Genomic DNA, 24,087 nt, shown 5'->3' on the forward strand with positions numbered 1-24,087 from the left:
TCCTTTTCTGCTCAAATTAGCCGTATCTGGTTCCTGATGATTACAAATAAGACCTTTCCTGATATACAATGGTGACCTACTTATCCAGGCAGACGTAACATCGTCCTGGCAGGGACAGAGGGCAGGCAAGTTCCTTGAACAGCTGAACAAGAAGAAAAAGACCTAAGAAGGAAGAATTGAAGCCATTTCTGCTTGTGTTATAATTCTACCCGCAGCTGCTTCTGTTTCACAGACCACATGCTAAGGACCATGTCCCTTCCCCTGTAACAGATGAGCAAAGTAGACCCAGGCCTTCCAACCCAGAGACCAGCTGAGCTGTACCGTGGGCAATCTAGGATGTGAAAGACTTCACTCAATGTCTTTGTCACTTGACACATTGCTCCTCTCTTTGGGAAGTAGCTTCTTTGTGTGACAAGAATGTGCTAAACCAACAGTTAAGTGGACAGAGGTGAAAGATGCCAAAATTAGCTACAGAAAAAAAGGCGTAAAGACTTGTATTTTCTGTTATTTGAAGGTGTTAAGACCCCACATAGAATATGAGTCCTTTAAAGGAAAGTTGTGAATGGCCCAGGGAATGTTTAATTTCCATGAGGGAATGTTGAATTTCCATGTGGCAATATGTTCTTGATCGGTCATGATGATGATGGACGGTAGCATCAGTAGCATTTATCAATGTTTCCTGGGTGAGAGGCACTTTATCCTACTGACCTTTTATCCCCATGACGACCCTGTGAAGTAGGAAATACTGTTTCAGCATCTTCAGGGTTTTTCTTTTTTCTTTTTTTTTTTATCAGGAATTTACCCTAGATCACAGTTGGGTGGTAGAACGACCAGAACTGGACACTGGCCTTTCCTGAATTACCAGAGTGTGGTCTTAGCAGTTGTATTGCCTGATGCAGAGCCATGTAAATGTTGCCAAAGCAATGAAACGTGTACCTATTTCTAAGAGATTCTAAGTCAGAAGCTCTGGGGTTAAGTGCAGAGCAGTTGAGTGTGATTGTCTTTACAGACAGTAGATAACTTAAGAGAAGTTGTTTAAAAGTATATTTGCATATTGCACTGCACTGTCATATCCGTGATTGGTTAGCTATTGAGTAACTAACACAAATACCAATCCCATCTCTAATCTCATTCATCTCTTGTATGATATTTGACCTAATTGAGGCAGTTTTTTTTTTTGTTCTTTCCCACAAACACACATCGAACATCCAAAACATGCTTACCATTTGTGAGCATATTCTCGTAGTTATTTAGGAGTTGAGTAAGAGTGAGAGAGAAGGGCTTCCCTGGTGGTGCAGTGGTTGAGTGTCTGCCTGCCGAGGCAGGGGACGTGGGTTCGTGCCCCGGTCCGGGAAGATCCCACATGGCACGGAGTGGCTGGGCCCGTGAGCCATGGCCGCTGAGCCTGCGCGTCCGGAGCCTGTGCTCCGCAACGGGAGAGGCCACAACAGTGAGAGGCCTGCGTACCGCAAAAAAAAAAAAGAGTGAGAGAGAAAAAGACACATAAATATGAAATACAGTCATCATTTTTTTAATATCCTTTATGTGTGTTTTTAATATCCTTTATGTTGTTAATCCCTCTTAGTATTTACTGCCATTCACTCATTTGTATTATTTGGGGTATAGCAGTTTATTCGCACAGCATTTTTACATATGGCTTATCATTTGTATTCTATTTTAATAACACTAATAATTATAGACTATTGACAAACTCATCAGACCCTACATGTTCATTTCAAAATCTTGAAAATAAGGTGGAGAATGAGGTGTAAAGTGGAAAATCTATGTGTATGTTTTCATTGGTGGAATGAGGAGCTAACTGAATATCACTCCTTTAGCTTTTCCTTCAAATGGTGCACTTTTTCCTCCATGCATAGGAGTCACTTCCATTAGGTAAACAGTAGTCTTGAGGGCAAACCTCAGAAGTAGACACAGGAGAACTTTTCAGTTATGGTAAAATCAAACATAGTTTTCTTCAGTAGTGAAAAAAAAATTCTTCATGAGAAGTTCAACCACCGTGAGTTCCATGGTGAAAAACTTTCCCCTTATAGATGCAACTTGCCCCAGAATTCTGAGAAATGTCAGTAGTAGAGAGGGGTGTTGCATACACCTGTTTCATTTCCCTCTGACTTTTCCTTCTCTTTCTCTATTGACATTAAAATCTATAGTGAAAGCACATAGTAAGCAGTCTAGGACAATTGATATGACATTTGATCTAAATCTCCAAAGTCTATTTTAGATGGGGATGCTATGAGAGTCACAGGAGGGGAAAAAATCTAGAATTATTCTTATGTGATCAAATGTACTAAAATAACAAAAGCAAATCTTATTTCTAGCTAATAAAATAGCATTCCTTATATGATGTCATATTATGGCAGAAAAGAAATATATGCATCTATTTTCTTCTATATTAAAACTGCTAAGGAGTGGGGACCAATGAACTAAATCAATTGTTTTGGGTTCAAGTTCTAGTTTTTAGTAGCCATCCTTCTTAGCAAGTTTTCCGAAGCAAATGTAGTTCGTTTACTATCACCACTAAATGTGCAGTTGTGTAGATTTGTGGAAAAAAGTATTATCAAATATATATACTTTAAAATGATTTGTGTAAATTTATCTATTCATATTATTCTCCCCAAGTAAATCAAAATATACTATATACTATGTTTTTCTTCTATAGCTTAAAAGGGGAATGTATGTTGAAACTTATTCAAATATTTATTAGGTGTCTACTAAGTGCCAGGCACTCTACTAGGCAGTAGAGATGTTGTATTAGAGGTGGAAAATGTCCTTGACCTCCAGAACTGATACTCTTGTAAGAGAAATACCGGGTCAAACTAAGTCAACAGTTTCTTTGCTACAGAGCTTTTCACGAGTCTTGTGAATTATGAGTGTCTGATAAGGAGATGTAGTGGACAACAGATCCCAAATTTATTTGAAATCTTTTCCTTCATGGACTGTCTCATAGGATTTATGATCCACTGAACACACCTTGAGAGACACTAGTATTCTGCAGTGGTTAGTTAATTGTTTTCTATTAAACAACTATATACTGAATCCATGATATTATTATCTGGATTTTTTGGAGGATACAATGATGTACATGGCCACTGTGATGATTAGGGGGTCCAGTTTAGTTAAGAAGAGAAACCACAGGAGCTGTAACTTAATGTAACAAAGAAATACACACACATATACATATATTTATATGTAAATTACTATTTATATAGTATACAATGTCTTCTGAAGAAGATAGAGTTGTTTGTAACTTGGGATCTCACAGGAGGTTTCACCGAGAAGGTAGACCCTGAGCTGGGCAGAATTTCAGTAAGTTAATTTGGTTCTGACTGTACGATAAAATCAGGTATTTGCACTGGTCAGTCTGACCTTGATGGAACAGCATTCCATTTGCAGGGAATGGTGTGATCAAACATGCAGTGGTGGAGATTGCCAGCTTGTAATATTTCAGTACCTGGAAAGTGTTGGAACATCTGCTTTCTCCACGGTCTAGAAAGTGAATCTCGAGTGAAATGCAAGTATAATGGAGGCCAGTGCTCTTTGCTTTGTACACTGCTTTGATTCTACAGCATGCAACAATGTAGTGATCTGTTTCAGATTGTCATTATTCGAGAGGGTTCTTAGTAACAGGAGTGGAAAAGGAAGACCTCTCTTCCTGTGTTTCTGCCCTATGCTCTTAAGCCAGAAAAGGTACCAACATCACTGACCTGACCTTGTCTCAGGTATCTATCAGGATCTACTAGAATCATTCTAGTGAAAGGTAACTAGACGTCCAAAGGACTCAAAAGATACACTATAACCTTTGTATACTTTATATACCTGGTGAAACAAAAATGTCACCTGAGTGGTCCCCCTCCCTAGAAATACCAGTATGTTTATCCAGTGCATGGCAGAACTTTGCAGGTAAAACTGGGATAAAGGTGAAGAACAGTCTTAAAATTCTAGTCCTTGAACAGCACCTAACACACAACAGGTTTTCAATAATCTTAGCAACAATATTCACAAATAATGACTATCAGCGTAACTGCTCTTTTGTGCCAAAATACATTACCATATTACTTTTTTTCCTTCAGCTTTACAACTTGGGTTCTATTATTGTTTCCATTTTACAGATTAGGAAGGTGAGGCTCAGAGATGCTAAGTCACTTGGGCAAGGTCACAGAGCTTGTAGGAGATAAACCTGCAGCCTTACTGTTGGATCCTACAAACCAGACCATAATTTAAGTCCTTCAAAATATACCTCAGAACATTTGAGTAAATTAATGAATAAATCCTCCTAGTCAGACTGACCAGATCATTATATTAGGTTCAGCTATAAGTGGAGGAAAGTCATAATCATAGTTGGACAGTTAATACAGTAATTTACTTGCTTTGAATTTTCTAAATGACGTTCAGCTGCTAATTTCATGATGATAACCATCGAATAAAAACAGGTATATTTTGATGTTTGGAATAAGATCTCATATTGAGTAAAATATATGTTGATTCCTAGACCTATATGATGTGAGTAACAGATGACATTGAGATGCCATCTAGAAGTACTCCTGTGCAGTTCATCATGTCAACCCAGCTAATAATTTTAGAATCTTCAGAGTGAATAATATATGCAGCCATAAAGCATATTTCTAATCAATGCAAATAATATTTTTCCTATGCTAAACCCAGAGTGAAGTTATAACACGCATCATAAGATTAATGGGCCATGTTTTCTTTATCACTTTGCTGAATTACTTAGTCTGGAAACCATTCAGAAGGATGCGGATTGGAGCTGAGCAGTAGTAGTGAGACTGTGCCTCTGATGATGAAACTATTTCCACCCCGACCCTTACTGCTCCCTTCTTGGGAAAGAAGGCAACATTTCTCCTAGAAAAAGTCACAGGTTCATAAGCTGGCTTGTATAATACGTTTGGAGGAATAGTGTGTCTTTTAAGCAGAGCCTATCTCGGCATATAAAATAATTTTTACCTACCATTTAATGAAATTAACACTCACTTTGAGGCTAGGTCTTTTGCCATTTGACTCCTGGATCACGTCTATGGATATATTTTTTTCTTGAGACGAAGTGTGAACCCAATATAGTATCCATCATTCAGTCTATCTAGCTGATGTACATCCTCTGAAGCACAAGCTCCCTGAGGCCAGGCACTTTATCTGCTCTATCAGTGTAGCCCTGATGCCTAGTGTCTAGCTTTTGGAGATTCTTAATAAACATTTGTACTGAATAAGGTATGTATATGGTGAGCAAAAGTTGGCTTCCCATTTTACAGTCAAGAGTATCCCACTCATGTTCTGTGAACACTGGATAGCAGAATCTTACTATGTTATTTTTCTTTTCCCTTTGCAAGTTTCCTGAAATGGCATTCCTGTCCTTAGAATGTCCATCTCCTCCCATCTTCCTGGAGAATAACTCTTCTTTCTTAAATAGTTAGCCCCCTTATTGACTCTTTAAGATTGAATGTATTACCTCCTTACAAACAGAAAAATGCAGTGCTTTTTTTTTTTTTTCTGACAATTTATCACCAGAAAATTATTCTAACACCTGAAATTCTGGACCTAAAATGCCTGGACTAGTGGTTCTCAAAGTCTGGTACCCAGACCAGCACATCAGCTGCACGTAGGAATTTTTAGAAGTGAAAGTCTTGGGCCCTGCTCCAGACCTACAGACTCGGACACTCTGGGGGTGGGGCCCACTACCTGTTTCAGCAAGCTCTCTTGGTGATGCTGATGCATACTCAAGTTTGAGAGCCACTGCTTAGACCTAGAACTTAAGGTTTAGGCTTTGGACAGATCTGAGTCCTAAACACTACTGAGAGACTGGGGTGACCATGAGCAAGTTACTTCTGGGAACCTCTTAGCATCTGTGTGCCTTGCTTAGCTAATAGTGATTTTAATTAATTAGAAGAATGCACACGGTGTACTCAAGAGAGTAACCAAAGCATACTTTATGTTCCATAAATTCTAGCTGTTTACGATTATCATCAATCAGAGCTTACTGACACATCCTGAAGACATTCTTCTAATAAGTGTAATAATGTGGTTTGTAAAATTAACAGCTTAGAAGAGCATATTACAAAGTTCATCAGACAGGGTCTCAGCAGGAAATCAGGGGTACATCAATAAGGATAAATTGAGCCCAATATAGAGAATCAAGAGATAGTGTAGTGCCCTGGGTTCAGTAAAAGTGTGGCTACTTTATAGGAGATGAAAGAGAAAGGAAGCCTTGCTGGAGAGAGAGTCCTCCCCAAAGATGCTGTGACGCCCCACAGAGAAGCACTATACGTTAGTTGGGGGATGCAGCCAACTCCCAGCAATTTGGCAAGAATTATTACCCTAACTTCACTCCCCTCCTTCGTTGCCTACAGTCTTCTATTGGTACTCTTCATTGGTGAGCCAAACGAAAGCCAGAGCAAGGACACTTACTAAGATAGGCCATGCAAGCCATCCATATAGAGTTGGGTGGAGAAAGGATGTGGAAGGGCAAAGAGGACATATTTCCCGCAGGTGTTGAGCGAGCTGTAAAATCACTCGCCCTTCTAACATCATTGCCATTGCAGGAGCACGGAGGAGCAAGTGGTTAGTTCTGACCTGGCAGATCCACGAGACTGCAGGACAGAACTGGTATTTGAGTTGGACTTTAAAGGTAGATTTGAATTTTAATGGAGAGTATGGAGTAAGAAATGGTGAAGAACCAAGGGAAAGGGAGATTCATTGCAAATGGAGAAAAGAAAAGTGGCATAAAGACAAGAAAAGTCAAGACTTATGGAAGAGATAGCAAATACTCTGCATGTCACTGGAGCAGAGAATGGGTAGACGAAGGCTGGAAGTTAAGATGAAGTCATCCTTGAATAACGTTAAAGTTTCCTCCTTTAACCTCAATTTCCACCTTCTACTTCCTTCATTAACATTGGAAAATTAAAAGTGAATTTGACTGGGCTGGTGACAATGGCAGTATGAAGCAAAGAGAGGAGAATAAGAGTAAAAAATTTAGTAGTACCTTTGTGAAGCTGGGTAAATGATGGGTGGTGGTGTCACATCAAAGCATGGGCAAGTGATTGTGACAAATATAGGCTTATTTCTTGACTATATGACTTCAGTTAAGGTACTTAAGCCCTCTAGGCTGCAGTCTCCCAACCTGTAAAATGGGGATAAAACCTCGCTTCCTCCAAGGTTTCTGTGAGGATCTAATGAGCAATGGAAGTAAGAGTTGAGTCCAGTAATCAGTTTTTAATACATATAAACTAATGTGAGGATAAGGGTAAGAATACTTGCTATCATTTATTGAATACTTATTATGTGTCCAATATTGTGCTAGTCTATTTACATATCTTTTCTCACTTAGCTTTCTTTTCTCTTATCTGCCTTTCTATAGGCAAGAGATAACTGATGGCTCAGTTATGAGGAAACACAGTTGTGAGGAAAATGTCAGAGGGAAAATGTACCAGAAAGTTAATTCCTAATGGATCTGTCAGCCTTAAACAGAGCATGTCTGTGCTAAACTGTGTAAAATATCTGTGCTAAAACTACTCAATTGGACAAGTTTTGATAAAGTATTAACGTAATGAATAGGCATAAACAGCTTGGAGATTTTTGGAGGGTATGTGGTAACATTAGTATTGGTGTGTTGACTTTTGAAAGTTCTTTGGCGTATAGAAGTCAAAAAGAAGACCCGGAAAGGGGGAAAACTCTCTCTGAAAGTTATTGGGGAAGTCTGGCTAGTAAGACTCCAAAAGGGAGAATCAGTAAGAGGCCAGGTTATTCATAGGCCTTCTAAGAATGTGTCCATGAGAAATATTTACAATGATTGGATGCCGGAATAAAGGAGAACACTGGCTCCATAAATGGTAACTTATTTTACACAAACAGGCTAATGATAAAAAATAATGAAAATCTGATGTATTTTTGAGAGTTTCATTGACCAAACTGAGACAAAAGTGCATAACAGCTAGATGCTTATAGTTTTAATCAGTTCACTTTGGAGTCAAGCAAAGATAGCACCTGAAATGGTAAGGGACGTTTATGCAAGGTCACAAAGATTTTTGGTGGTGCATTTGGGATATAAACACATTTCCATAAGAATTCCTTCAGAGGTCAAATGTTTTCTTGTCAAAAATAGCATGAACTTACTTCCAGGGAAAGTTCCTAAGAAAAAATAATTTGAGTAATAAAGAACACTGATGTAACAGTTAATTTAAGAACCCAGAAATAGAAGTAAAGAGTAAAGCAATTATGGGTTAAGAGTCTGCATAAATTCCCCTGGAAGGGGGATATGGTCAGAGATGGCAGTTTGAAAACAGTGAGTCACCAAAAGTAAAAGTTTAAATTACAAGCTGTTTTGGGGGTCTTCAAGAGAGATTTTATAGATTGAACAACAACAGCAGCAAGGATAAGATATAACGCTGTCATGTAGACTGCAGCCTGAAAAGAAAGCATTGCAGAAAAGCCACAACATCTTGAATTTATATTTCCGTGCATTTGAACAGATTGGAGAGCAGTAAAGTTGTTTTAAGAGCGAGTGATTTAAGTCAGCCAGCTTGTGAATAATACGAGATATTTTTGCATTTACATTAACTTATGTCCATAAATAACGAACTTTAGCAATGAACAAAATCCGTAATCATGATAATGCTAAGAAAACTGGAAAGATACCTTTACCTTGAAAAGACAGGATAAAGAAGACAGCATAGAAATTTAGGGAGATTGCAGTTTTGGAAAAATTATATTAACATTTATTAGCTGCTACAGCTTTGAAATGTGATGATTTAAAGAAAGACGTAGACGGTTGATTTCTAAAAGGTAATGTGTTGGCTGAAAGAGAAGAGAATCTTGTTGAGACCTAAAGTGTTCTTTTAAGGATATATTTCAATGTCATTTCAAAAAATAAACACATTTCCCATAACAAAACAGTGAGGTTAATGGAATACAGGTGAAAGCTTTTTGGCCCGAAGGAGTTCCATCCTTTGGAACAAAGTTTTATTGTTGAACACACCATGACCCAGGCCTGTGAGTGCCAGCACAGTGGCTGTTTTTACAAGATCTGGTACAATATTCACAGTAGTGCTGGCCTTAGCACTAGGCAAGGATCATTCTTTTTGTATCTTCCTGATTGCTTCCTCTACAGAAATGGGATAATCCCTCCTCTTCTAAACTGGAAAGTAGTTTCTTCCCTCAATAAAACTAGTTTCTTCTCCAGGTTGAGCTTTTCCAACTCTTAGAGGTCTAAAATGAATGATATGAAACATACTGTATTTGCATCTATTTTTATTTAAGAGTTATCTAAGGAGATTTATCTAATTAAATAGGAATTTCCTAAGAGATGCCAAAATAAACAATCAACAAGTTTTCTTTAGAGATCATATATATTATATAACAAGATCCACCTAAGAGTTAAAATATAAGTAGGTATACAATTTAACTATTTGAAGATAATTTTTCTTCTTACCACTGAAGCAATAAGCAGGTAGTAGTACAATTTGGGGAAAACAATATTTCTGGCTTTTGTTTGTTTTATTTTAATTTGTGATATTCATGAGATCTTTTGTGAAGCCTTTGGGTATATAGTAAAATTCATGGGTTTTTAACTTTGTATTGACTCCTATTTTTGTAGGTTTTAAATTTTTCTTCTGGCTTTAATTTATACTATCTCCGTTTACTTTTTCATTTAGAAATAATGTATTTTTCTCAGGCTTACAATCTCAGTGCAGTCCTCTACTTTTCTATTTGTTGGACGTTCTCTTAGATGTCTACATTTTTGTCTAGTTAGTACATTTCTAGATTTTTATACAATTGATAAGAACTCTTTAATCTTATGAATTCTTTATATTTTCTCTTTGGAGACAAGATTTATAGGGATTTCCTTGGGCTTAAACTAGAAAGAAAAATGAATTTGCATATGAAATGTTGAAGGCTTTGTTACAAAGTGGATTAACATTATATGTGTGTTTGAAATAAACTACTTCAACCAGAGCACCTAGCTGTTAACCTCCAGATTAATATCTATCATAAAATATGTGCATGCTTCCAACACATGGCATTGCCTCCTATTCCTGCATGTCCAGGAGAAATTGTTTTGTCTTGTAGCAAAAGGCATTAGCTCTTTGCACAGTTTTTTTTTTTTTTTTTTACTGACAGGTATCCAAAAATCAAGCTGAACCCTTGTATGTGAGGACAGAAAAGGACAATTTTTAGACAGGTCTAATATCCAGTTGTACCTTTCAGTCACTTAGAGAGAAGGCTTAGACCCCTGAAGCCCAAAGTCACAGGTTTTTTAGGATTATGGTGGTATATACCTCCAGTTTATAGGAAAAAAATGCATTGTAGAAAATCCAAGTTAAATTAGGACTAAAATCCAAGTTAAATCTAGAACTAAAGTTTTACTGCCCCAAATACTCGTAAACTCTAGGTTACTGCTCTGTTGTCCATTTCATCAGTTGCAGATTATTCAAGTTAGTCTTTCAATACTAACAAGAACATAAAAATGCATTATGTCTAAAAGCAGAACATGATTGCCAAGCCAGATCTGCGCATTACCTGAGAGTTTGGGGGGCCACCCAAGCGGCATCTACTTGTTTGCTACTGACCTTCATTTAGACTTGCTCAAGAATTGTTACAATGTAATAACATACACCCTTATGTACTCTTGAGTTTATTGAAAACACACAGCAAATGTGCACACACACACACATACACACCAGCACACCAGCACGCACCTACTCTAGAGCCTAGAATTTTAAGTCAGAACTTTTTATTTGCTTCTGGATTAAGATGGACCCTGTATTTCCTCAGCATGCTAATTAGAAACTCTATAAACAATTCAAAACCAGCTTCTTCAAATTCTGTTTTACAAAAATTGATGTTAAATATTGTCCTCAGAGAGTTCTACTCTGACTTTTCAAATTGTTTTTTTCTCCCTTCATGGGATAAACAGTTAGGGTTTCTTTTTGTTTGTTTTTTATCTCTCATTGTAAAAAATTCTATCTTAAAAGCTGATTTATTATTTCTTCCTTAGCATGGATGACATGGGAACAAAGATGATATTTCATCAGTCTTGTTTTTATTTAAGTTGAAAGGTTATATATTTCTACTATCTACTGCAATACTGCTAAATATTTTTATAGTGCTTGTTAAACTTATGACATTATTTTTTTAGTTTGTATTTAAGGCATTTACTCAAAAGGGACCATATGCCTCAGTTCATGTTACTCTATCATCAGTGTGTATGGTCACTCTATTTTCTAATACTTTTAAGATTGGTTTTGGCCCCGACATCCCTCTGCCAGATTTATTTCCTTTATTTTCCCCTATATAGCACCATTTGGGCCATTTAATATGTAATTTCCCAACTCACCTTTCATAGTTATTTTAAACATATGTATATATTTGAAATACGGAATTGTTTTGTATTTTCTAATTTTTGCAAAAGTAGTATCGACTAAAAATCACATCCTATTCTTTTATTTTTTCTACACAAAATTATTGTTTTGTGTAGAAAAATAAACATTTATAATAAATATATATATAAATAAATATATATAATATAATATATTATATATAATATTTATATTATATATATTATATATAATGTATATTTTATAATATATATTATATATTATATATTATAATATATAATATATATAAATATAAATAAATATATATAAATATATATTTATATATAAACATAAATATAGTTTATATATTATGTAATATGTAGTATATATAATATATATAATATATATAATATATAATATATAATAATATATATTGTATATATATTATATATATAAACTATATATATAGTTTATATAAACTATATATATTTATATAAATATTTATAGTAAATATATAAATAAATAAATAATTTTTTTCTACACAAAATTATTGTTTTAAAATTAATGTTGCTCCATAGAAATTATTGCTTCTGGCCACTGTCTAATATTCCACTATGTTAATACCATGTTTTGCTTATCCATTACCCTGGTGATACATACTTAGGCTATTTTCAACACTTTATGTCCACCATAAAGCATTAATACACTCTTTCCACATGTCCCCTTGAGTAACAGTGCAGAGTAACAGTGCAGCCGTGGAATGGCTGAGGTAGAAGTCATATATATGCCTTATTTCACAGATTCCTCCCCAGAATAGCTGTACCATTTTCCTCTCACCAGCAATACTTGGAATTTCTCTCTTGCCATATCCTTTGTCACCACATGCTGTTAATCTGCATTTTTTAAAATTAATCAATTTATGTATTTTTGGCTGCATTGGGTCTTCGTTGCTACACTCAGGCTCTCTCTAGTTGCAGCGAGCGGGGTCTACTCTTCGTTGCGGTGCGCAGGCTTCTCATTGCAGTGGCTTCTCTTGTTGCGGAGCACAGGCTCTAGGCGCGCGCGGGCTCAGTAGCTGTGGCTCCCAGGCTCTAGAGCGCAGGCTCAGTAGTTGTGGTGCGCAGGCGTAGTTGCTCCACAGCATAATTTGCATTTGAACTTCTGGAAATTTGGCATCTGTGGATTCATATGAAGTAAGGTGTTTTAATTCTGCATTGCTCTGATTCTAGAAAAGTTAGGTCTTCATATACTTTCTTGCTATTCATGTTTTCCATTCTATGAATTGCCTATCATGACCTTTGCTCATTTTTCTATTGAGTATTGTGTGTCTTTAGAGATGTAGAAGTTTTTGTATTCAGATGTTGAGTCCTTTGTTGGGTTTTAGATAATGTACATGTCTTCTACCCATCAACTGTTTTTCAGTCTGACTTTGGTATCCTTTATTGTACATAAAATTCTAATTTTTTATTAAAGTATAATTGACTTACAGTATTATGTTAATTTCATGTGTACAACATGGTGATTCAATATTTTTATAGATTATGCTCCATTGAAAGTTACTATAAAATATTGGCTATATTCCCCATGCCCTACAATATATCCTTGTATCTCGTTTATTTTATACATAGTTATATGCACTTCCTAATTACCAGTCTGTATCTTGCCCCTCTCGCTTCCCTCTCCCCACTGGTAACCACTAGATTGTTTTCTATATCTGTGAATCTGTTTCTGTTTTGTTGTATTCATTCATTTGTCTTATCTTTTAGATTCTACTTGTAAGTGATATCATTACAGTATTTGTCTTTGTCTGACTTATTTCACTAAGCATAATACCCTCCAGGTCCATCTATGTTGTTGCAAATGGCAAAATTTAACATTTTTTATGGCTGAGCAGTGTTCCATTGTGTACATATGGCACGTATTCTTTATTCATTCATCTGTTGATGGACACTTAGGTTGCTTCCATATCTTGGCTATTGTAAACAATGCTGTTATAAACACTGGATGTGGGTGCATGCATCTTTTCAAATCAGTGTTTCTGTTTTCTTCAGATATATACCCAGGAGTGGAATTACTGGATTATCTGGTTGCTCTGTTTTGTTTTTGTTTTTATTAACATCTTTATTGGAGTATAGTTGCTTTACAATGGTGTGTTAGTTTCTGCTTTATAACAAAGTGAGTCAGCTATACATATACATATGTCCCCATATCTTCTTCCTCTTGTGTCTGCCTCCCACCCTCCCTATCCCACCCCTCTAGTGGCTACATCAGTTAACATTCCCACCAACAGAGTACCAGGGTTCCCTTTTCTCCACATCCTCGCCAAGGCTTGTTAGTTTTGTTCTTTTTTATGATAGCCATTCTGACATGTGTGAGGTGATCTCTCATTGTTGTTTTGATTTGCATTTCCCTGATGGCTAGTGATGTTGAGCATCTTTTCATGTGCCTGTTGGCCATCTGTATGTTTTCTTTGGAAAAATGTCTATTCAGCTCTTCTGCCCATATTTTAAATCAGATTTTTTATATTACTAAATTTATAATTTTAATATAGTTAAATTCATCACTTTTGCTTCACACAATGTATGCTTCTTTATTTTTCAAAGATCTATTTCATCTCTTACCCTGAAATCACAAATATATTACCTTGCAATTTCTTTTATTCTCTCTAGATTTTATTTTTCACATTTAGATCTTAAAACTATTGTATTTTAGTTTTGTACATTAGGTGGAATTATATAACATAATGGTTAATAGAATGATTTCTGTGGGGTTTAAGTTCCAGCTCCACCATGTACTTCTTAAGCTAGTCATTTTATCTCTCATACTTCAGTTTTTCTACCTGTAACATGAGGATAATAGTTTATGCCTTGTGGATTTTTTTTATGAAGATTAGGTGAGCTATATAGGACTGGGTACAACATAAGTGATATCACTAGGTTAAGATCCAGTCTCATATCTCTTTTGAAAATGAGACTGTTTCCCCAAAAGCTGTAATTCAACTTCCTCCATTGGACTATGATTCCATCTCTTTCATGTGCCAACTTCCTATCTGTATATAGCTGTATTTCTAGGCCACCTGTTTGATTTGTTTTCTTGTTTGCCGTTTCTTCCAAGGGCATCACACAGTTCTTATCTATCATGACTTCCCAATATATCTTAATGTATAGGGCACATTCTCCATTTTGAGTTTATTTTTCAAATCTACCTTAGCTGTATGGAGAACTTTATTCTTCCAGATACATTTTATTTTATTTTATTTTATTTTAATGTTTTTATAGGAGATAGAGCAATCTGCTCTCTTTTTTTTCTTTTTTTCTTTTTGGCTGTATTGGGTCTTCATTGCTACGTGTGAGCTTTGTCTAGTTGCAGCGAGCGGTGCGGCAGGAGGCTACTCTTTGTTGTGGTGCACAGGCTTCTCATTGCAGTGGCTTCCTTTGTTGCGGAGCACAGGCTCTAGTCTCGTGGGCTTCAGTAGTTGTGGCTCGTGGGCTCTAGAGTGCAGGCTGAGCAGTTGTGGTGCACCATCTCAGTTGCTCCGTGGCATGTGGGATCTTCCTGGACCAGGGATTGAACCCATGTTCCCTCCATTGGCAGGCGGATTCTCAACCACTGCGCCACCAGGGAAGTCCACCAGAGACATTTTAGAATCACTTTTTTATGCTGTCCCTCAAAAAAAAAAAAGAGCTTGGCCTTTTATTACAGTTGCATTTAATTTTATAGATTAATATAAGGACATTTATATTATTATAGTAAGTCATCTCATCCATACCTGTGATATAAATTTCTTTTACTCATGTGTCCTCTAATAAAGTTTTCATTATGAAGATTTTCTGCATAATTTATTAGGTGAAACCCCATACTCTCTAGGTTTTGTTACTATGGTAAATTCATCTTGTATTGTATCTAGATATTGATGCTATGGAGGAACACAATTGATTTTGGTGTATTAATTTTTTCCAGCCCCTATGTTGAGCTCTTCTCTTAGATTTAATAGCTTATTGATTTTCCTGTGTTTCAAATTAAATACATAATCAAGACAATCTATAAATATGACATTTTTATCTATATTCTTCTAAACCTTCTCTTTCTATTTCTCTCAATACACAGCTCCAAAAAGGTCAGTTCCAATAGACCAGTAATGTTAGAAATCTTTATCTCAATTCTCTCCTTAAAGGAAATGCTAATTTTTTTAAAAACTTAGTAGTATAATAATTTTTGTTGGTGTATACATGTGCCATGTATTATTGGTATATAGCCTTTATCAAGGAAAGATAGTTATTATTTGGATCTAGTTTTATAAAAGTTACCCCACCCAATAGATTTTGAACCTCATGGGATGCTTTTTATGTCCTCTATCTTAAAAGAATGATGATATGATTTTCTCCTTTTATTTAACTAATACAGTGAATCACATGAATTGATTGGCTGATACTGAACCAACCTTGCATTCTCAAGGATAAACCCACTTGACCAAATCGTATTATAGTATAGATTAGCTTTTGCTGTATTACAAACCACCTCAAAACTGAGTGGCTTAGGGAGATCAGCTTGGTGCTTTGTGACCACCTAGAGGGGTGGGATAGGGAGGGTGGGAGGGAGGGAGACACAAGAGGGAAGAGATATGGGAACATATGTATATGTATAACTGATTCACTTTGTTATAAAGCAGAAACTAACACACCATTGTAAAGAAATTATACTCCAATAAAGATATAAAAAACAAAACAACAACAAAAAAAACTTAGTGGCTTAAAATAGCAATTACTTGGCCATTTGGGACTGGATTCATCTGGGTAGTGTTTTACTTTTGGTTTTATCTGGGCTCCTTCATGCAGTTTTAGTCAACTGATGGATCAGCTGAGTGAGAGCTGGTCTGAGACAGCCTCACTCACAGGTTTGGTGGTTGGCTTGGACAGTGGGAGCACCTGGTCCCCTTGTCTTCAGAACCTAGTGGGCTAGTGCTCGACAACTGAGCCATCAAGCTCTTTTGCTATTGTCTCATCATGTGGGTTGAGTATGCCAAAGCCCAGTCCTGCTGAAGTGGTGACTTAGGAATGAGAGTGTCAGAAGGGGATTGTACCATAATTTTTGAAACATCCTATCACAATGTTTTTAATATACCTTAAAATTCTGTGGAATAATAGTGTATTTAGGTTTTTCACTTATATTTTTAATAAGGAAAATTTGATTGTGATTTTTTTTATATTGCCCCTGTTTGGTATAATATTCTTCTTGCACCTCTAGCCCCATTATTCTAGCTTGGGGTACTTAAAATGTATTGAAGGGGATAGAAATGAGTATTGCATCTTAAATAAAATAGTCTTGGACAAGTGGTTCCCACTTATCACTGAGGTTGTTCAAAAGGCTGCACTCTCACAGTGGACTGTTGAACCCTTATGCACACCAAGCATTACATCTCACTTATACCTTACTAGCATTCTTGTGCTGGTTCCTTGATTTTAATTTAAAAAGTAATAAGTACTTGAAAAAATACAAAGTAAGAAGCAAAAACCCTCCATCACCCTAGTCTCTTTCCCTCACAGGGGAAGCAACTATAAAGTTAAGATGTCAATTTAAAAATATTTACAAGATGAAAATGATTCTTAAAAGTCCCTGGGGGCATTTAATCATTGAAGGGTATGCTGAAGAAGGTAAGTAACAGTTTGACCTCCAATCCAGAGTCTATTGGCAATAAGTGTAAACAGTGCTCTAACAACATGGCCTAATAGAACTATAGAACTAAAGAAAAAGCTAGGATTAGGATTATTGGGCCCAAATTCACATTGTTCCTAATGAAGAACCTTAAAATCATGAAATATTGACTGATCTCTAATTCTAAGTCATTCCAGAATGCTATTTTCTATGTCGAAGAGTGGAGTTTGAGAGAGAAATAAGAAGGAATAAAGTCCAATTTGGTTTTAAAGAATCATGGAGAAATGAAGATTATTTCTTTCATAATTTCCCTGTAGATAGAGCTCTTCTATGACTGACTGTTTCACTAAAGCAGGGAAATACAGGGTGTTATCCAGCAAATCATATCAGTTTACTTCAAGTCAGTCCTCTTCTGGGCAAACACATCTTTAACTTCATTTGTATTATATAGTATTTTAAATTATGAATTGTTTTGTCTTCTCAGGTCAGTTTCTTCTAGCCACGTGGGTTTGTTCTCTATTTATTCCTTCCTCCTTCCCTCTCTTCCTTCTTCTCTCCTGTACTCCCTTTTTTATTAGTGAATTGGAAAGACGATTTCCTTATATATGCTAAACCCCAAAATATAATATAATATTATAAATATTATAATAATAGCAAAATATAATAATAGCAAAATATAATAATAGCAAAACCCCAAAATATAACTAACATTTTATGAAGAAGACAATAACGAAAAAAAATTATAGTGGAAAAATCTTAGGAAACTGGAAGGAATTTAGGGGTCTTTCTGTCTCTAAGTAGATTTGGAATGTGCATTTCAGGTTCTCTTTTTTAATGCAGGGTTGCTAGTTGAGCCTTTATTTTGTTTCCAGAAAAACAATCAGCTTACATATTTTTTTAACAAGGTTTTCTTCACCTTTGGAAATTAGTAATGATTAAAAAGAATATTATATAGTTAAGTGATGTCTAATTTTTTTCCTCATGAGTTCACCGTACTTCAGGTTATAGCCCTGATCTGTTTAATCCTCCAAGAATCCTGAGAGGGAGCAAAGGGGCAGATGTTCTTTCCTCATTTCACAGATGAGAAAACTGAGGTTCAAAGATTCAAAGTGAGGTTAAGAGCTTCTGCCAAGGTCATTCTCTGAGGTGAAGCCGGAGCCAGGAATAGCACCTCATCCTCTTGTTTTCTCTCATGTGATTCTCCATCCGCTGACCCACTTTGACTATAAAAACGCACTGTACCAGGCTTCACACAGTCCCTGAAACGTCCTTTTAGTAGGACACGATGGTAGTGACAAGATTGAACAGATATAAAGAATGCTGTTGAAAAGGACCTGTCTTTTTTGTTGACTCTATCCCATAAAATTCCACAGCCACACTGCATGAGAAACATGAGGCATCCATTAAGATCATGTTCCCATTAGTTCCCAAAATCTAGCTAGAACTAGATTTTGCAGAAATTGAAGACACATCTTGTGGCCTGACTGCTGAAAATGAGTGTCTCAGGAGTCAGAGAGGCATTGCTGCTCAACGAAGTCAAGAATGCCCTTTGCTAATTGTTTCTCCTCCATTTCTGAGGGAATTTAAATTCATGATCAGCACCATGTGTTATACTTCAATACTATTCACCATCCATCTTGTACGTATTTGCAGGAAAGAATGTTGCCCAAGTCATTATATCCCGCCATGATTCACAGTCGTATGACCTTAGGTGGCAGCTCAGCAGGAGCTTACCGGTGCCTTAAATCATCCCTGTTGTGGACATACAAGAGCGTGACCTCCGACTTCCCAAGCTGTCTCTTCATGAAATGAAAATGGAACTGAGAGTTTAGGGGAACGTTTTGAAAGTATCTGGCTCTTGTAGTCATCTAATGAGGTCCTCATTTCTAGCTGCTAAGCATGCCCTTTAATTGGTGGTCACTCAAAAATCAATGATAATATAACTGTCCAACTCTTTGGAGCTATTTTTCTCTCTGCTTTCTATCCTGCAAGTGCGCAATAAAAGAAACCACCCATTCAGCCATTATCTTGTGTCACTTACTATTCAGAGATCAGTCTTCCTTTATGTGCTCCTTCAGGAAAGACCTGGGTTGTATTTTTCACTTGCCTTTCAGGCAGAGAGTAGAGTCCTTGGCACAGATTAAGTCCTCAAAAATGTTAGATGGGTGGATGGGTGGGCAGTGGATTGCAGCACATGAGCAACTACAGTAGCGTTGTGATACATGACAAGGAAATGACCTCAGTTGGGGAAATAAATGCCTAGCACATATGCCACCACTTTCCCCTTCCATCTTCATTACAATCCTTACTAATCTATTATGACATTTTTTCCCATTGGGTCTAGACGTGACCTCAGGATCCTTGTAGAATATAAACAGTCCTGTGCAATGTAAACCTTGTATAATGTAAACAATGCTTTACTGTTTGATTTGAGTTGGGACACGAGAAGAATCCTATTTTCCGTCCATAACATAGACGTTGGGAATAATAGCTAATGCTTATGTAAACATATAGATTCATAGGATAGAAAAAATAATTTTTAAGAAATGACCTAGTACAGACTCAGGGGGAAAATATATGTTACCTTGATTATAGAAATTTGGTTCAGCCACTCAGCTTCAACCTTCAAAAATCATGTCACTTTATTTTAAACCAACATATGAATCCAAGGTATAGCAAAATAAACCATAAACCTTGCAGAACAGGGCCCTTCTAGATACGCTCTCGTTAGGACCTGATCCTCCATGGTTGTATCTACACAGAGGGGTAATGCCAGGTCCCCTACTGGGAAGTTGAATTGGAGGAAGAGATAGACATAGAGGTACTATGGATAATTCTAGACTGACATGGTCATCAGGAAGTCCTATGAAAAATAATTTCTGGTGAGTATAGAGTAAATCAGCAATGAGAAATGGAGAGGATTGGAATTAAGTAGACTCATCACTAGTCCGTGGTTATTACCAGTGTACCAGTTTAGCAATGAATTACTCAAGGTAATTGATGCTAGGTAGTCTAACAAACACTCCTGAAAGCCAAGTGTCTTAACTTAATAAATGTTTATTTCTCTTGTCAGAGACCAGTGTGAATTAGGTGGTTCATTCTTAGCAGATTATTTTCAAGTAGTGAATCAGGAACCCATGCCCCCTCCACCTTGAGGTGTTGTCTTAAATGCATGACTACCTAAACTACAGCAGAAGGGAACATGGGCAATCATGCATAATATCTCCTGGCCAGGCCTGAAAGTGGTAGACCCATACCCTTTCAACAAGAATGCAAAAACTTAACCTCTGCCTGGCTCCAAGGGAGGTTAGAAAAGGTCATTGTTCTGTGTGTCCAGGAAGAGGAGAATGGAATGCATCTCACTATCTCATCCATAGCTGAAGGCACGTAATCTGCGACAGAGAGCAATGTTTGCAGATGGTGATACATGAAGATTGAGGAAGATTGATTTCTCAATCATTGAGGAGTACTGTTCCATCTAACTGAGTTCTGAATGGTAATAAAGTCATCCACTGAAAACTTACCAATCTAGTTTGTGTGCAAGATATTATGAATTATAGTCTTACCGTTAATTTAGCAGACCCACAAATATTTACATCTACCAAGCACCGTGCTGGCAACTGCAGCTTACCAGTACTTCCTTCCTGGGCCCTGGATAATTTCCAGTAGTTGGTATCAGAATCTAAGCTATCCACTTGATGTGGACACTAGTCCCCTTGTAGCCTTCTCACAGGAGCCTTTAACCATTCGTGGCCAAAAACAAAGGAAATGGGCAAGAGTTACTGCTCTGCTTATCAGAAAGTGTCTCCTAAAGTCTCGTCTCCTAAATCATTTTCCTGGCCCCTTTATAGTAATTCTTTCTTTATTCACATTTCTTGGCCTACTGAACACTATAATCAAATCCTCCCTCAATTTTCTTTTTTCTGAAGTATATAAAACTACATTTTCTTCAGCCTTTTTTTAAACAAATGATAATTATCTTGTTTATTTATATTTGGAAAATCTAATGAGATCACATATTTAAAAATCACACACTATCAAAAGATAAATAGTAGTAGTAATTCCTTCTGGAATATTTTTGCCCCTCATCCAACCAACGTTAGGTCCCTTATCCCCTTTCTTAGCAACTGTTATTAATTTCTTATGTGTCTATCAGAAGTTTTTTGTGGCAGAGGTACATGTGTATGTTTCAGAGGTTACTGTTGTCATGAATTCACAGAAGCCAGAGCCTGGAAAGCATTAAGTGGTCCTGAGCACCATTTCCAATGAGAGAGCGTAGCAGTGCTCAAACGGCTGGGTGTCCTATGATTCAACTCAATTCTGGCACTATCTACCTGTAGATAGCATCAGATCTCACATGTGAAGGAAGGGCTCAGTCCAGCAGGAATGCACACACACACTTCAGGTGCCAGTCACCAAGTATATGTTGTCACCTGTGCTTCTGACCCTTGTACCACAGATCAGAGGTTCCAACGACCCCCTTCTTAGCTTTAATTAATTTGCCCAAGTGACTCATAGAACTCACAGAAATATTCTATTAACTAGATTAACCGGTGTATTATAAAATGATAAAACTCAGCAACAGCCAGATAGAAAACATGTATAGGACGAGGTATGGGGAGAAAGCATGGAGCCCACTCTCCCTAAATCTCCATGTGCTCACCAACTGGGAAGCTCCCTGAACCCTGTCCTTGGGGGTTTATGGAGGCTTCAGTACACAGGCGTGTCTGAATAACTCATTGGCCATGGGCAATTGAGCTCAGTCTTGAGTGGCTCTTCCCTGCCCTGAGGTCAGGGGGGTGGGACCGAAAGTTCCAACCTCTAATCACAAGGTTGGCTCCACAGGCTGCCTGCTCCCATCCTTAGGTGCTTTCTAAAGATCACCTTGTTAACATAACAAAAGACACCATTATCATCTCATCACTTAGGAAATCCCAAGGGTTTTAGAAACTGTGGCAGAAACTGGGACGGAGACCAAACATATAATTCTTATTACTCCTAAAGCACAGTTATCTAGGTAAATGTTTGTATCACCCCAAACAGGCAGTAGTCACCAGGGAAAATAAGTTAATTGCCAGTCTTTTCTATTAATTTTTAAAAATCAGATTTAAGAAGAGAATTTTTTTAATGGACAGTGAAAATGTCTCTTACTTTAGCTCTTGCCTTTTTCTACTTATTATTTTTTCAATTTTTAGTTTAGTTTTGAAAAGTGTCTTTAAGTTATTTTAAGGTTAGAACCGAACCTTCCAGGGTTAAAAAAATATTGCGTCTCTTGAAAGAGATTATTTTAGACTTAGTGAAATGGATATGATGCTAGAGAACATGTGACATCATACATTTGACCTTTTTGAAATGATTTACATTATATCAGCTACATTTTAAGTCCAGCAACTGTAACCAAAAACAAGAAAAAAAAAACCCTACTAATTAAGGCAACTTTGCAGATTGATGGCATTAGATTATCAATTAAGATCTCAGTTTTAAACCAGATTTTTCCTCTAAATAGTGATCCAAAGAACACTAGTTTTACGGTCATTCTAATTAGTCAGACAGCCTTCTGATTGTTTAGTGCCTTCACTTGAAGTTTGTTAAATATTTTGAATATCACCTATGCTCCCATGGGACATTAGTGAATGTGAAGTCAACAAAAAAGAAAAAAAAGTAAGAAAAAGGATTTTGTAGTAAAATAAACTTGAGAAATCCTGGGTTCAGGAAACTTAAACATGTTTCGTGACTGGAGGACTTTTGAGATGTGGAATGAGCTATAATGTGCTCTGTGAATTTCACTGTTAAGTAGAGTTTGGTCTGAAGTGTTTTTAAACTTTATTTGGCTCTACAACCCTTTGTCAGTGGAACATTTTAAAGGACTCTTTGTTTCTAGCAACTTTGGAAAATGCTGTTCTGGTCTCAGTTAAGCCCTTGAAATCTTAGCATTTGGAAGGAGATCCACACACAAGCTCATCCAATTTCTGGTACAGAAATCTACCATGTATCCATGCTATAGGCTCACTAGCTGTGGATGAGTATTTTGATAACAAAATGCTCACTACCCATAAATCAGCTGATTCTGTAGTCGGAATGCTGGTCTGTTAGGAGGTTTTAACTTTTTAAGTGCCTTTTACTCTTAGAAAATTTTAAGTTTTAAAATTTTGTCTATTGGACCTAGATCTGATCTCTGGATTAAGATAAGTCCTACTCAAGTAAAAGAATCCTTATTTTTCAAGGATGATTTGTACATGAAAAAAAAAATCCATATGCTTAAAATCATCTGTAAATAGTGACTGAAGAGTAGTTGAAAATGCATTTGAAAATAATTTTCATTTGTCAAAATATGTTATGATATAAACGAATCCAGTATATTTTCTCTTATAGCCAGTAAAATTTAGGTTAAATTTTAATTAAGCACAAGTGCTACAATTAAAAAAAAGAATTACATTTTGTTTTGAGTGATTATTTCAGCAAAACTGGTTTATGGGACAGTAAACTGTCCTTCACTGCATGTTCAATGTTAGCAGCTCAAACAGGCTAATTCTGGTAAAAATTCAACAGTTTTCCAAGGCCTTCTCTTAATTATTTGATACTCAATTGTTTTTTCTTTTACTTCTATTGTATCTCTTTTTTAAATTGTTAACTACACATCCTCATTTATCAATGGCTTTGTATGTTTAACCCAGCAGATCTCTGGTATTATTTACAATGGCTTCATGATATTATATCTTTAAAATTCAGAATTTCACTTTAAAGTTGATTTGAATTTTATTTCTATTATACGGTATTATGTTTATGTTATGAATCCATCAGTGAGTAATTTGCTGAAACAGGATGAGCAGTTTGCTGATGTAGAAGGGCTGGAATCTATAGACCCCTTAAAATTAGGATGTAGATAACAAATAGTTGGATGACAAGAAACCCTGTTATATGAAAACAGGAATAATGAGTGTTCCAAATCTTATCTTTTCTGTTCTTACTTTTCTCCAAATGTTAGCTCTAGAGTCCTTAATTCTCCGTTCAGTATTAAATTATTGACTATTTTGCCACAACTACTGAGCCTGCAGTCTAGAGCCTGCGAGTCACAACTACTGAAGCCTGTGTGCCA

At 36.5% G+C, this 24,087-nt stretch overlaps 2 long non-coding RNA genes and 1 pseudogene across 2 annotated transcripts in view; 2 read left to right on the plus strand and 1 right to left on the minus strand.

Annotated features, from left to right (window-relative positions):
- Positions 1-24,087, plus strand: part of LOC137210248 (UDP-N-acetylglucosamine--peptide N-acetylglucosaminyltransferase 110 kDa subunit-like) — a 100,017-nt pseudogene that overhangs the window by 20,826 nt on the left and 55,104 nt on the right.
- The window catches only part of LOC137210268 (uncharacterized), a 291,880-nt gene continuing 269,204 nt past the window's right edge, over positions 1,412-24,087 (minus strand). The window contains exon 3 of the long non-coding RNA XR_010936438.1: positions 1,412-1,459. This is a non-coding gene — a long non-coding RNA (uncharacterized lncRNA). The remainder of the gene's footprint in view (positions 1,460-24,087) is intronic.
- Positions 12,417-19,010, plus strand: LOC137210264 (uncharacterized). Its single transcript, XR_010936434.1, has 2 exons — positions 12,417-16,990; positions 18,645-19,010. It is a non-coding gene; the product is annotated as an uncharacterized lncRNA (long non-coding RNA).

This window comes from Pseudorca crassidens, chromosome 17, assembly GCF_039906515.1.
Source record: "Pseudorca crassidens isolate mPseCra1 chromosome 17, mPseCra1.hap1, whole genome shotgun sequence".
NCBI classification, from domain to species: Eukaryota; Metazoa; Chordata; class Mammalia; order Artiodactyla; family Delphinidae; genus Pseudorca; species Pseudorca crassidens.